Source organism: Nicotiana attenuata, unplaced genomic scaffold (assembly GCF_001879085.1).
Source record: "Nicotiana attenuata strain UT unplaced genomic scaffold, NIATTr2, whole genome shotgun sequence".
Taxonomy (NCBI): Eukaryota; Viridiplantae; Streptophyta; class Magnoliopsida; order Solanales; family Solanaceae; genus Nicotiana; species Nicotiana attenuata.
In genome coordinates, this window is record NW_017670870.1 from 59,000 (window position 1) to 72,249 (window position 13,250).

Consider the following 13,250-nt stretch of genomic DNA (forward strand, 5'->3'; position numbering starts at 1 on the left):
TGAGCAAGTTCGTATGATGTTTTAAGACTTGTGTGCATGTTTGGTTTAGAGCCCCGAGGGCTCGGGCGAGTTTTGGATAGGCTACAGAGTGTTTGGAGCCTTAAGGAATTTTCTATTATGTTGCAGATCTGCAGACTTCGCATTTGCGAAATCTGGCTCGCAAATGCGAGCATCGCATTTGCGAAGTTACTTTGCATTTGCGATCAAAGGGCTGGGAAGGGGACCTTCGCAATTGCGAAGCTCATTGTCGCAATTGCGACTGGAACAGAGCCGCATTTGCGAACATTTGTTCGCATTTGCGAAGGCAGCAGGCCAGGCCAAGCTTTGCATTTACGAAACATTGGTCGCATTTGCGAACCTGTGATCGCAAATGCGATACCTACAACTGTTCAAAACATAACTTAGATGGGATTTTCAATTCATTTCTCAAATTCTCAAACCCTAAGCTTCAAGAGTCTAAAGAGTAGTTCTTCCCCAAATCACAGGTAAACTACTTCTAACTCATTTCCTTCAATCTATTTCATCTTTTTACAAGATTTCATCTAAGAATCTAGGGCTTCATGGTGGAATGGGGTGTTTTTGGGTAGAACCTAGGAATTTCGAAATTTGGGGATTTGGACCTCAATTTAAGGTCGGATTCCAAAACCAATTGTATATCCGGGCTTGGGGGAGAATGGGTAATCGGGTTTTTGTCCGAATTTTGAGTTTTGACCAAGCGTGCCCAGGGTCGATTTTTGACTTTTTGGGAAAAATGTTGGGAAATCTATAATTATGTATTGGAATTGGTTTCTTTAGCGTTATTGATTTTTTAAAGTTATATATGGCTAGATACAAGTGGATTGGTGGTGGAATTGAGAGGTACGGTGATTGAGCTTTGAAATACCCGTTGGCTTGAGGTAAGTGTTTGGTCTAACCTTGACTTGAGGGATTAGGGATTCCCGACTTGCTTCCTATGTGAAATACCACGTGTGTGGAATATAGGTGTGGTGACGAGCACCTATGCATCGCCAAACTACTTGTTTAGCTTGTTCCCTTGCCCCGTTTCCCCATATTTTGCTCTCCTGTTTTACTTGCTACTTGCTTATTGCTGCTTCTATACCTAATTGCTTCTTGTTAAATGTTATTTCTCTATTGGTGTTGTTACTGGTTCCATTATATCACACTGTTGTTTTATGTTGGTTTATTGGTGCTTCATGGTACACTTAGGTTGGTCTCGTTGTGTAGTTTAAATTGGTGAAGTTTCATAATTGTAGTGATATTCCAATGTGTTGGTTTGAGGTATAAGTGTTGTGGGGGATTTGAGTTAACTTGTGAAACACTTGTCTTTATTTTGTGATTGGTGGTGATATGTATATTGGGATCGGGTTGCACGCTGCAACAGGAGGAATAAGGGTAATGTGATTGTTTGGTGGGATCCGGTTGCACGCCTCAACAAGGAGTAATAAGGGTGGACAGGTGGGATCCGGTTGCACGCTACAACAGGAGGAATAAGGGTGATATATTGAGGAGTAATAAGGGTGGACTGGTGGGATCAGGTTGCACGCCGCAACAAGGAGTAATAAGGGTGAATGATTATATGGTGGGATCGGGATGCGTGCCGCATCATTTGTTGTTTATGTATTCATATTCTGCCGAGGTTCATTATTGTGGTGTTGAAATTCCCTCAAGGATTGGTTATAGCTGAGTATTGGTAGAACGACCGATTTCCGTACTTATATAATGCAAGTTACTACTTTATTTCATTCTGTATTTCCTTTCCGCTTTAGTATAAACTATTGCAGGTTGTATATGTTGTTATTCCCCGCCGTAGCCTCGTCACTACTTCGTCGAGGTTAGGCTCGGCACTTACCAGTATATGGGGTCGGTTGTATTGATACTGCACTCTGCACTTTTTGTGCAGATTTCGGAGCTAGTGGCTGATTGAGAGGTTGGTTGCTTTCACTGCACTCAGGAGACCCAAGGTAGTTCTGCAGGCGTCCGCAGGCCCTGGCCTCCCCTCCTATCTTTATTTTAGTCTGTTTTATTTTCTCCGAGATAGATGTATATTTTTCTTTCAGACCAATACTTGTAGTATCCGTAGACTGTTCGTGAGTTGTGGCACCAGTTTCTAGGTGGTATTTGCTTCTGTTTTCGTTAATAGTATGAAAGTAACTAGTTAAATCATGTGCTTTTGCCTTTATTTCTGCTGAATTACTTTTGTTAAATATAATTATAAAGTGATAAAGGAAAATGGTGTAACATTCTGTAACGTTGGCTTGCCTAGCGAGTGCAATGTTAGGCGCCATCACGGTCTCGAAGGTGGGAAATTCGGATCGTGACAATAACATAACTGGAAAATAATATCTATTTGAAGGGTATTTGACTAACATAAGGTGTTCAATAGGTCATGACCTTAAATAAGATGTCCATATAAAAAATTTAACATATTTAGAGGATTACCTATATATTCAACTAATGAAAATTTATAATTCCATTTCATATATTGTTCTTTGACTCCAACTAATTAAAAAGGTTGTTTGCCTAAAACAAAAATTCATTTTACAGATTTTCAAAATTTATGTGATTTACTAAAAATAGATATACCTATATCATCTTGCATAAAGTATTCCATTAGATGCATTCATTAGCGGAGCCACGTATAACTGAGGGGTGTTAGCTGACACTCCTTCGCCAGAAAAGATACCTCGAGCAGCAGCACCAGCGGCGGAGCCTCAAGTTAATTTGATGACGAGGTTCCGGCCCAGACCGTTCCAGTGGGTCCAGCTCAGGTTCCAGAGGGTTTCATCGCTACCCCGGTGCTTCAGGATGCCTTGGTCCGTCTAGTGGGCCTCAAGGAGAGTGTTACTCTGGCCGGCACACTTCCGGTAGCACCAGCCGTCTCTCGGGCTGGGGGAGGAGCACAGACTCCGACTACTCACACTCCGGAGCAGATGGCTCCCCAGTTTCAAACTCCAGCATCTCAGTCAGTTGGGGTAGTCCCGCCGGGTGTTGTAGCACAGACCGGTGATGGGGCATCTAAGTCTTCTGATGCCTTGTGGAGATTGGACAGGTTCACCAAGCTTTTCACTACTACCTACAGCGGTACATCTTCAAAGGATCCCCAGGACTATTTGGACAGTTTCCATGAGGTTCTACGGAACATGGGGATAGTGGAGACCAATGGGGTCGACTTTGTTGTTTTTCGTCTGTCAGCTTCCGCCAAGAAATGGTGAAGAGATTATTGTTTGGCCAGACCAGCTGGATCACCAGCTCTCACTTGGGACCAGTTTTCGCAGCTATTCTTGGAGAAGTATCTTCCTATCACTCAGATGGAGGATTATCGGAGGCAGTTTGAGCGCCTTCAGCAGGGTTCTATGACCATCACTCCGTACGAGATCAGATTTGTAGACTTGGCCCGTCATGCCTTTCTTATACTTCCCACCGAGAGAGAGAGAGGGTGAGGAGGTTTATTGAGGGACTTGCTCAACCTATTAGATTGCAGATGGCTAAGGAGACAGGGAGTGAGATTTCCTTCCAGGATGCAGCCAATGTGGCCAGACGAGTTGAGATGGTTTTAGCTCAGGGTAGTGGTCAGGGGTCTAATAAGAGGCCTCGTCACTCCGGTGGATGCAGCGGGACCTCATCTGGAGGTCGCGGTACCTTTGGTAGAGGCCATCATCCCAGGCCGTTTCATTCAGCGCTTAGGCATCCTATGGAGCTTCAGGGGTCGTGGTCCTTATGTACCTTCTTCAGGGCAGCCAGCTTATAGTGCACCGCCAGCTCCCATCAGAGCACCTCCTCTCCAGAGTTATTATCGTGATTAGCCGACCCGCCAGGGTCATTCTCAGTTCCCCAGTAACAGTATTTAGAGGGATGTTTTGAGCGTGGTGCGTATGGGCATATCCGGAGGACTTGTCCGAGATTAGTGGGTGTTCAGTCACAACAGCAGAGTTCTCGTGCCATGATTCCAGCACCGCCTGCCCAGCCAGCTAGAGGCAGGGTTCAGGGAGCCAAAGGTAGGGGTCAGCCCGCTAGAGGTGGAGGTCAGGCCGTTAGAGGTGGAGGCCGGGCCGCTAGAGGTGGAGGTCAGCCAGCGAGAGGTCATCCCAGGGATATGGTTCAGGGTGGTGGGGCCTAGTCCCGATCTTATGCTATTCCAGCTAGGCCTGAGGCTGAGTCCTCCGATGCAGTTATCACAAGTATGGTTTCAGTTTGCAGTAGAGATGCTTCAGTTTTGTTTGATCCAGGGTCTACATACTCCTATGTGTCATCTTATTTCGCTCCATATTTGGTTGTGCCTGCTCCCGTGTACGTGTCCACGCTAGTAGGGGATTCTATTGTTGTAGACCGTGTCTATCGTTCGTGTGTAGTTGTTATTGGGGGTCTTGAGACTAGTGTAGATCTCCTACTTCTCGATATAGTGGATTTCGATGTCATTTTGGGAATGGATTGATTGTCACCTTACCATGCTATATTGGACTGTCATGCCAAGACTGTGACCTTAGCTTTTCCGGGGTTGCCTCGATTGGAGTGGAGATGGACTCCTGGTCATTCTATCAGCAGGGTTATTTCTTATATGAAGGCTCGGCGTATGGTCGAGAAGGGATGTTTGGCTTATGTTCGTGATTCTAGTGCTGAGGTTCCTTCTATGGATTCTGTACCAGTTGTTCGGGAGTTTTCGGAGGTACATCCTGCAGACCTGCTGGGGATGCCACCCGACAGGGATATTGACTTTTGCATTGATTTGGCTCCGGGCACTCAGCCCATTTCTATTCCACCGTATTGCGTGGCCCTGCAAGAGTTGAAGGAGTTGAAGTAGCAGTTGCAAGATTTGCTGGATAAGGACTTTATTAGACCTAGTGTCTCGCCCTGGGGTGCGCCGGTGTTGTTTGTTAAGAAGAAGGATGGATCGATGAGGATGTGCATATATTATCGGCAGTTGAACAAAGTCACAATTAAGAACAAGTATCCATTGCCAAGGATTGATGATTTATTTGATCAGCTTCAGGGTGCCAAGGTGTTTTCGAAGATTGATTTGAGATCTGGCTACCATCAATTAAAGATTAGGGCATCCGATGTCCCTAAGACAGCTTTTCGCACTCGGTACGAGCATTATGAGTTTCTAGTGATGTCATTTGGGTTGACAAATGCCCCAGCAGCATTCATGGATTTGATGAACTGGGTGTTCGGCCTTATCTGGATTCCTTCGTAAATTGTCTTCATTGATGATATTTTGATTTACTACCACAGCCAACAGGAGCATGAGCAGCATCTTTGGATCGTTCTTCAGACTCTGAGAGACATCCAGTTATATGCTAAGTTTTCGAAATGTGAGTTTTGGTTGAGTTCAGTTGCTTTCTTGGGTCATGTTGTATCAGCAAAGGGTATTCAGGTGGATCCTAAGAAGATTGAGGAAGTCAAGGACTAGCCTAGACCCACATCAGCTACAAAGTCCGGAGTTTCTTGGGTTTGGTGGCTTATTACCGTCGGTTTGTGGAGGGGTTTTCATCTATAGCAGCCCCGATGACCAGGTTGACCCAGAAGGGTGCCTTGTTCAGGTGGTCGGACGAGTGTAAGGCGAGCTTTCAAAAGCTAAAGACAGCTTTGACTTCGGCGCCGGTGTTGGTATTGCCCACAAGTTCAAGGCCATATACAATATATTGTGACGCATGTCGTATTAGACTTGGTACAATGTTGATGCAGAATGATAAGGTCATTGCATATGCTTCACGGCAGTTGAATATTCACGAGAAGAATTATCCAGTTCATGATTTGGAGCTAGCAGCCATTGTTCAAGCGCTGAAGATTTGGAGGCATTATCTATATGGCGTGTCGTGTAAGGTGTTCACGGATCATAAGAGTTTGCAATATCTGTTCAAGCAGAAGGATCTCAATTTGAGGCAGAGAAGGTGGCTGGAGCTATTGAAAGATTATGATATCACCATCTTGTATCATCCCGGGAAGGCTAATGTGGTGGCCGATGCTTTGAGTAGGAAGTCGGCTAGTATGGGTAGCCTTGTATATATTCCAGTCAGTGAGAGACAGCTTGCTTTGGATGTTCAGGCTTTGGCCAATCAGTTCGTGAGGTTGGATGTTTCTGAGCCCAGCCGTGTTCTAGCTTGTACAGTCACTTGGTCTTCATTATTTGAGCGTATCAGAGACCGCAGTATGATGATCCTCATTTGCTTGCCCTTAGGGACACAATGCGGCACGGAGGTGCCAAGCAAGTTACAGTTGGAGATGACGGAGTTCTAAGGATGCATGGTCGAGTTTGTGTGCCTAATGTGGATGGACTTCGTGAGTTGATTCTAGAGAAGGCCCATAGTTCCCGATATTCTATTCATCCGGGCGCTGCCAAGATGTATCAGGATTTGCGGCAGCATTACTGGTGAAGGATGAAGAAGGATATTGTTGCATATGTAGCTCGATGTTTGAATAGTCAGCAGGTAAAGTACGAGCATCAGAGACCTGGTGGTTTGCTTCAGAGATTGAGATTCCTGAGTGGAAGTGGGAGCGTATCACTATGGACTTCGTTGTTGGACTCCCACGGACTCAGAGGAAGTTTGATGCAGTATGGGTTATTGTTGATAGGCTGACTAAGTCAGCACATTTCATTCCTGTGGCAGTTTCCTATTCTTCAGAGCGGTTGGCTAAGATCTATATCCGAGATCATTCGTCTTCATGGTGTGCCCGTGTCTATCATTTCTGATCGAGGTACGCAGTTTACCTCGCATTTTTGGAGGGCAGTGCAGTGTGAGTTGGGTACGCGGGTCGAGTTGAGCACAGCGTTTCATCCTCAAATGGACGGACAGCCCGAGCGTACCATTCAGATTTTAGAGGATATGCTCCGCGCCTGTATTATTGACATTGGAGGTTCTTGGGATCAGTTTTTGCCGTTAGCGGAGTTTGCCTACAACAACATCTATCAGTCGAGCATCCAGATGGCCCCTTATGAGGCATTATATGGTAGACGGTATCGATCGCTATTTGGGTGGTTTGAGCCGGGGGAGGCTCGGTTATTGGGTACGGATCTAGTGGAGGATGCCTTGGATAAAGTTAAGATCATTCAGGATAGACTTCGTTCAGCTCAGTCCAGGCAAAAGAGTTATGCCGACCGTAAGGTTCGTGATGTGGCATTCATGGTCGGAGAGCAAGTGTTGCTTCGAGTGTCGCCTATGAAGGGCGTGATGAGATTTAGGAAGAAGGGCAAGCTAAGCCCTAGGTTCATCGGGCCTTTTGAGATCCTTGATCGAGTATGAGAGGTGGCATACAGACTTGCGTTGCTGCCAGATTTATCAATTATGCATCCAGTGTTTCATGTGTCCATGCTTTGGAAGTATCACGGCGATCCAACCCACGTGTTAGACTTCAGCACTGTCCAGTTGGACAAGGATTTGACCTACGAGGAGGAGCCGATAGCCATTCTAGACCGGCAGGTTCATCAGTTGAGTCGAAGAGTTACCCTTCGGTTCGTGTGCAGTGGAGAGGTCAGCCTGTTGAGGAAGCTACCTGGGAGTCCGAGTCCGATATGCGGAGCAGATATCCCCATCTTTTCACCGGCTCATGTACTTTTCTATGTCCGTTTGAGGACGAACGGTTGTTTTAGAGGTGGAGAATATAATGACCCTTTGGGTCATCTTTTGTTTTAGAATCTGATTCCGCGTTTCGGGGCCTTAAAAACCTCCATTTATTTCTCCTCAATTTGCGTGCGTAGTCCAGGCGCGTATCCGGAAAGCTTTTATTTGAAAAATTTAAGAAAAGATGATTTTTTGGCTTAAAAAGATGATTTTAGTTGACTTCGGTCAATATTTTGGGTAAACGGACCTGGACCCGTGTTTCGACGCTCCTGGAGGGTCCGTAGTAAAATATGGGACTTGGGCGTATGCCTGGAATTGGATTCCGAGGTCCCTAGCCCGAGAAATAAATTTTTGAAGAAAATTATTGACTGAAAAATATGATGGTTTTTGGAAATTGAATAATGTTTGATATTGTTGGTATCGGGCCCATATTTTGGTTCTGGAGCCCGGTACAGGTCCGTTATAACATTTAAACCTTATCTGTGAAATTTGGTGAAAAACGGAAGTGTTTTGACGTGATTCGGACCATTGGTTGTGAAAATAGGAAGTTTGAACTATCTTGAAAATTTCATGCGTTTTGGTGTTGAATGCATAGTTCTAGGTGTTATTTTGGCGATTTGATCGCATGAGCAAGTTCGTATGATGTTTTAAGACTTGTGTACATGTTTGGTTTGGAGCCCCGAGGGCTCGAGTGAGTTTTGGATAGGCTACGGAGTGTTTTGAGCCTTAAGGGATTTTCTGGTATGTTGCAGATCTGCAGACTGGCTCGCAAAAGTGAGCATCGCATTTGCGAAGTTACTTAGCATTTGCAATCAGAGGGCTAGGAAGGGGACCTTCGCAATTGCGAAGCTCATTGTCGCAATTGCGACTGGAACAGAGTCGCATTTGCGAACATTTGTTCGCATTTGCGAAGGCAGCAGGCTAGGCCAAGCTTCGCATTTGCGAAGCATTGGTCGCATTTGCTAGTTCGCATTTGCGAACCTGTGATAGCAAATGTGATACCTGCAACTGTTCGAAACGTAACTTAGATAGGATTTTTAATTCATTTCTCAAATTTTCAAACCCTAAGCTTCAAGAGGCGATTTTCTAAAGAGTAGTTCTTCCCCAAATCATAGGTAAACGATTTCTAACTCATTTCCTTCAATCTATTTCATCTTTTTATAAGATTTTATCTTAGAATCTAGGGTTTTCATGGTTGAATGGGGTATTTTTGGGTAGAACCTAGGAATTTCAAAATATGGGGATTTGGACCTCAATTTGAGGTCGGATTCCAAAACCAGTTGTATATCCGGGCTCAGGGGCGAATGAGTAATCGGGTTTTGGTCCGAATTTCGAGTTCTGACCAAGCGGACCCGGGATCAATTTTTGACTTTTTGGGAAAAATGTTGGGAAATCTAATTATGTATTGGAATTGGTTTCTTTAGAGTTTGTTGATGTTATAAAGTTAAATATGGCTAGAACGAGTGGATTGGTGGTGGAATCGAGAGCTAAAGCGGTGATTGAGCTTTGAAATACCCGTTGGCTTGAGGTAAATGTTTGGTCTAACCTTGACTTGAGGGATTAGGGATTCCCGACTTGCTTGCTATGTGAAATACCATGTGTGTGGCGTATAAGTGTGGTGACGAGAACCTATGCGTCGCCAAATTACTTGTTTAACTTGTTCCCTTGCCCCGTTTCCCCATATTTTGCTCTCATGTTTTACTTGCTACTTGCTTATTGCTGCTTCCATGCCTAATTGCTTCTTGTTTAATGTTATTTCTCTATTGGTGTTGTTACTGGTTCCATAGTTCCATTATATCACACTGTTGTTTTATGTTGGTTTATTGGTGCTTCATGGTACACTTTGGTTGGTCTCGCTGTGTAGTTTAAATTGGTGAAGTTTCATAATTGTAGTGATATCCCAATGTGTTGGTTTGAGGTATAAGTGTTGTGGGAGATTTGAGTTAACTTATGAAACACTTGTCTTTATTTTGTGATTGGTGCTGATATGTATATTGGGATCAGGTTGCACGCCGCAGCAGGAGGAATAAGGGTGAATGTAATTGCCTGGTGGGATCGGGTTGCACGCCGCAACAAGAAGTAATAAGGGTGGACAGGTGAGATCGGGTTGCATGCTGCAACTGGAGGAATAAGGGTGATATATTGAGGAGTAATAAGGGTGGACTGGTGGGATCGGGTTGCATGCCGCAACAAGGAGTACGTCACGACCCGAATTTCCCACCGTCGGGACCGTGATGGCGCCTAACATTGTACTCGCTAGGCAAGCCAACGTTACCAATTATTTCATCATTTCCGTTTGTCTTTTAACACTTTACAAGTTAACATAGGTAAATCAGCGGAATAAAAATGGAAGAGCAGAATTTAACAAGTTATCTTAATACAACTGCGATACCATAATAATAAAACTCCACCCAGAACTGGTGTCACAATTTCATGGATCATCTACGAATACTATACATAATAGTCTGAACAAAGAAATACAGATCTGTTTCGGAAATAGATAAAACAGGAATGAAATAGGATACAAGGGGACGCCAAGGCCTGCGGACGCCTGCAGGGCTACCTCGGGTCTCCACTGGACTGAAGGCAGCAACCTCGAACTACGGCCCGTACGGTCCAGCATTGGGATCTGCACAAAAAGTGCAGAGTGTAGCATCAGTACAACCGACCCCATGTACTGGTAAGTGCCGAGCCTAACCTCGACGAAGTAGTGATGAGGCTACGGCGGGGCATAANACTAGTATTCAGCTATAACCAATCCTTAGGGAATTTTAACACCTCAATAATAACTTCAACAGAAATAAATGCCAAAAACAATAAGTGATGCGGCGTGCATCCCGATCCCACCATATAAATAATAACAATATCAATATTCCAGCAATAACAGTATCAATATTCTCCCTTATTCCTCCTTGTTGCGGCGCTCAACCCGATCCTACATGTCCTCCCTTATTACTCATCAACACATATCACCCTTATTCCTCCTGTTGCGGCGCGCAACCCGATCCCACCTGTCCACCCTTATTACTCCTTTGTTGCAGTGTGCAACCCGATCCCGCCTAACAATCAATTTCCTCTCTTATTCCTCCTATTGCGGCGTGCAACCCGATCCCAACATATGTATGTATATCAACACCAATCACAAAAATTAAATACAAGGTATTCCACAAGTTAACTAGAATTCTACATCTCTCATACTTCAACCCACACAATGGAATATTGCCACGAATATGAAACTTCACCCATGAAACTAATCAGCGAGACCAACCAAGGTGCACCATAAGGCACCAACAACCTAATATAAGCCAACAGTGTAATAAAGCAAAACCATGAAACAATTAGATACTTCAAATAAGAGAGCAACAGTTAATATGAAGCAATTAGGCATGGAAGCATTTACGAGCAAGTAGCAATTAAGGCATGTAAGCAAGTAGTAAATAAGACAAGAGATGGTATAATAGGAAACAGGGAAGGGAACAAACTAAAAATGGAAATTTGGTGGCGCATAGGTACTCGTCACCACACCTACACGCCACACACATGAAATTTCACTTAGCACATAAGTGGGAAATTCCTATTCCCTCAAGTCAAGGTTAAACCAAACACTTACCTCAAGCCAACGGGTAATTCAACACTCAACCACCGCTTTACCTCTCGATTCCACCACCAATTCACTCGTATCTAGCCATAATTAATTTAATAACATCAATAAATGCTAAATAAACCAATTCTAATTCATGAATATGAATTTCCCTATGTTTCCCCCAGAAAGTCAAAACCCGACCCCGGGCCCGCTTGGTCAAAACTCGAAGTTCGGACCAAAACCGATTACCCATTCACCCACGAACTCAAATATACAATTAGTTTTGCAATCTGACCTCAAATTGAGGTCCAAATCTCCAAAATTTAAAAATCCTAATTTCCACCCAAGAACACCCAATTTCCCATGAAAAACCCTAGATTCTGAAGTGAAATCATGTAAAAAGATGAATTAGATTGAAGAGATGAGTTAGAAATCACTTACCTATGATTTGAAGAAGTTTGAGCCTTTGAAAAATTGCCTAAGGATGTTTAGGGTTTGAGAGAAGTGAAAAATGATGAAAAATCCCATTTGAAATCTCACTTAACGGGTGCAGTTATCGCAATTGCGATCAGGGGCTCGCAATTGCGAACCCTTTAAATTTCTGCTACCTTCGCATTTGCGATGAAAATGTCAAATTTGCGACAGAAGGGCCTTCCTTCGCAAATTCCGTACAAAAGTTCACATTTGCGAGGATGGCCTGCACAGGCCTGGTTCGCATTTGCGATACATTTGTCGCATTTCCCAGGCCTGATCACTTCGCAATTGCGAAGCCTAATCTCGCAATTGCGAGATCAGAGGCCTGTGCAAAAATACCAGATGCACAGCTGGGTTTCCTAAGTTCTAATCATTTCGTGGCCTCTCCAAAACTCGCCCGAGCCCTCGGGGCTCCAAACCAAACATGCACCCAAGTCTAAAAATATCATACGAACTTGCTCGTGTGATCAAATCATCAAATTAACCTCATAAACAATGAGTTTACCACCAAAACTCATGAAATTCTTAAGAACATTGAAATTTCCATTTTCTCAACTAAGGGTCCGATTTACATCAAATCAACCCCGATTCTTACCAAATTTTACAGATTCGACTTAAATATTATATTAAACCTGTACCGGGCTCCGGAACCAAAATACGGACCCGATACCATCAAGAACTCACACCATTTCATTTTCAAAAGTCTTTATATTTTCCAGCAAATAATTTTCTTTAAAAATTCTTTTCTCGGGCTAGGAACCTTGGAATTCGATTCCGGGCATACGCCCAAGTCCCATATTACAAGACCGTCAAATCATGGGTCCGGGTCTGTTTACCAAAAATATTGACCGAAGTCAACTTTAATAAATTTTAAAGGCCAAAATCAATCGTTTCCTTAAATTTCACATAAAAGCTTCCCGGAAACGCGCCCGGACTACGCACGCAAATCGAGGTGAGACGAAAGGAGGTTTTTAAGGCCTCGGAACACAGATTTGACTTCTAAAATAAGAGATGACCTTTTGGGTCATCACAGAGTTATAAGGGTGAATGATTATACTGTTATTGATTATATGGTGGGATCGGGATGCGCGCCGCATTATTTGTTGTTTATGTATTCATATTCTGCTGAGGTTCATTATTGTGGTGTTGAAACTCTCTTAAGGATTGGTTATAGCTGAGTATTGGTAGAACGACCGATTTCCGTACTTATTTAATGCAAGTTACTACTTTATTTCATTCTGTATTTCCTTTCTGTTTTAGTATAAACTATTGCAGGTTGTATATGTTGTTATGCCCCGCCGTAGCCTCGTCACTACTTCATCGAGGTTAGGCTCGGCACTTACCAGTACATGGGGTCGGTTGTACTGATACTGCACTCTGCACTTTCTGTGCAGATTTCGGAGCTAGTGGCTAATCGAGAGGTTAGTTGCTTTCACTGCACTCAGGAGAACCAAGGTAGTTCTGCAGGCGTCCGCAGGCCCTGGCGTCCCCTCTTATCTTTATTTCAGTCTGTTTTATTTTCTCCGAGACATATGTATATTTTTCTTTCAGACCAATACTTGTAGTATACGTAGACTGTTCGTGAGTTGTGACACCAGTTTCTGGGTGGTATTTGCTTCTGTTTTCGTTAATAGTAT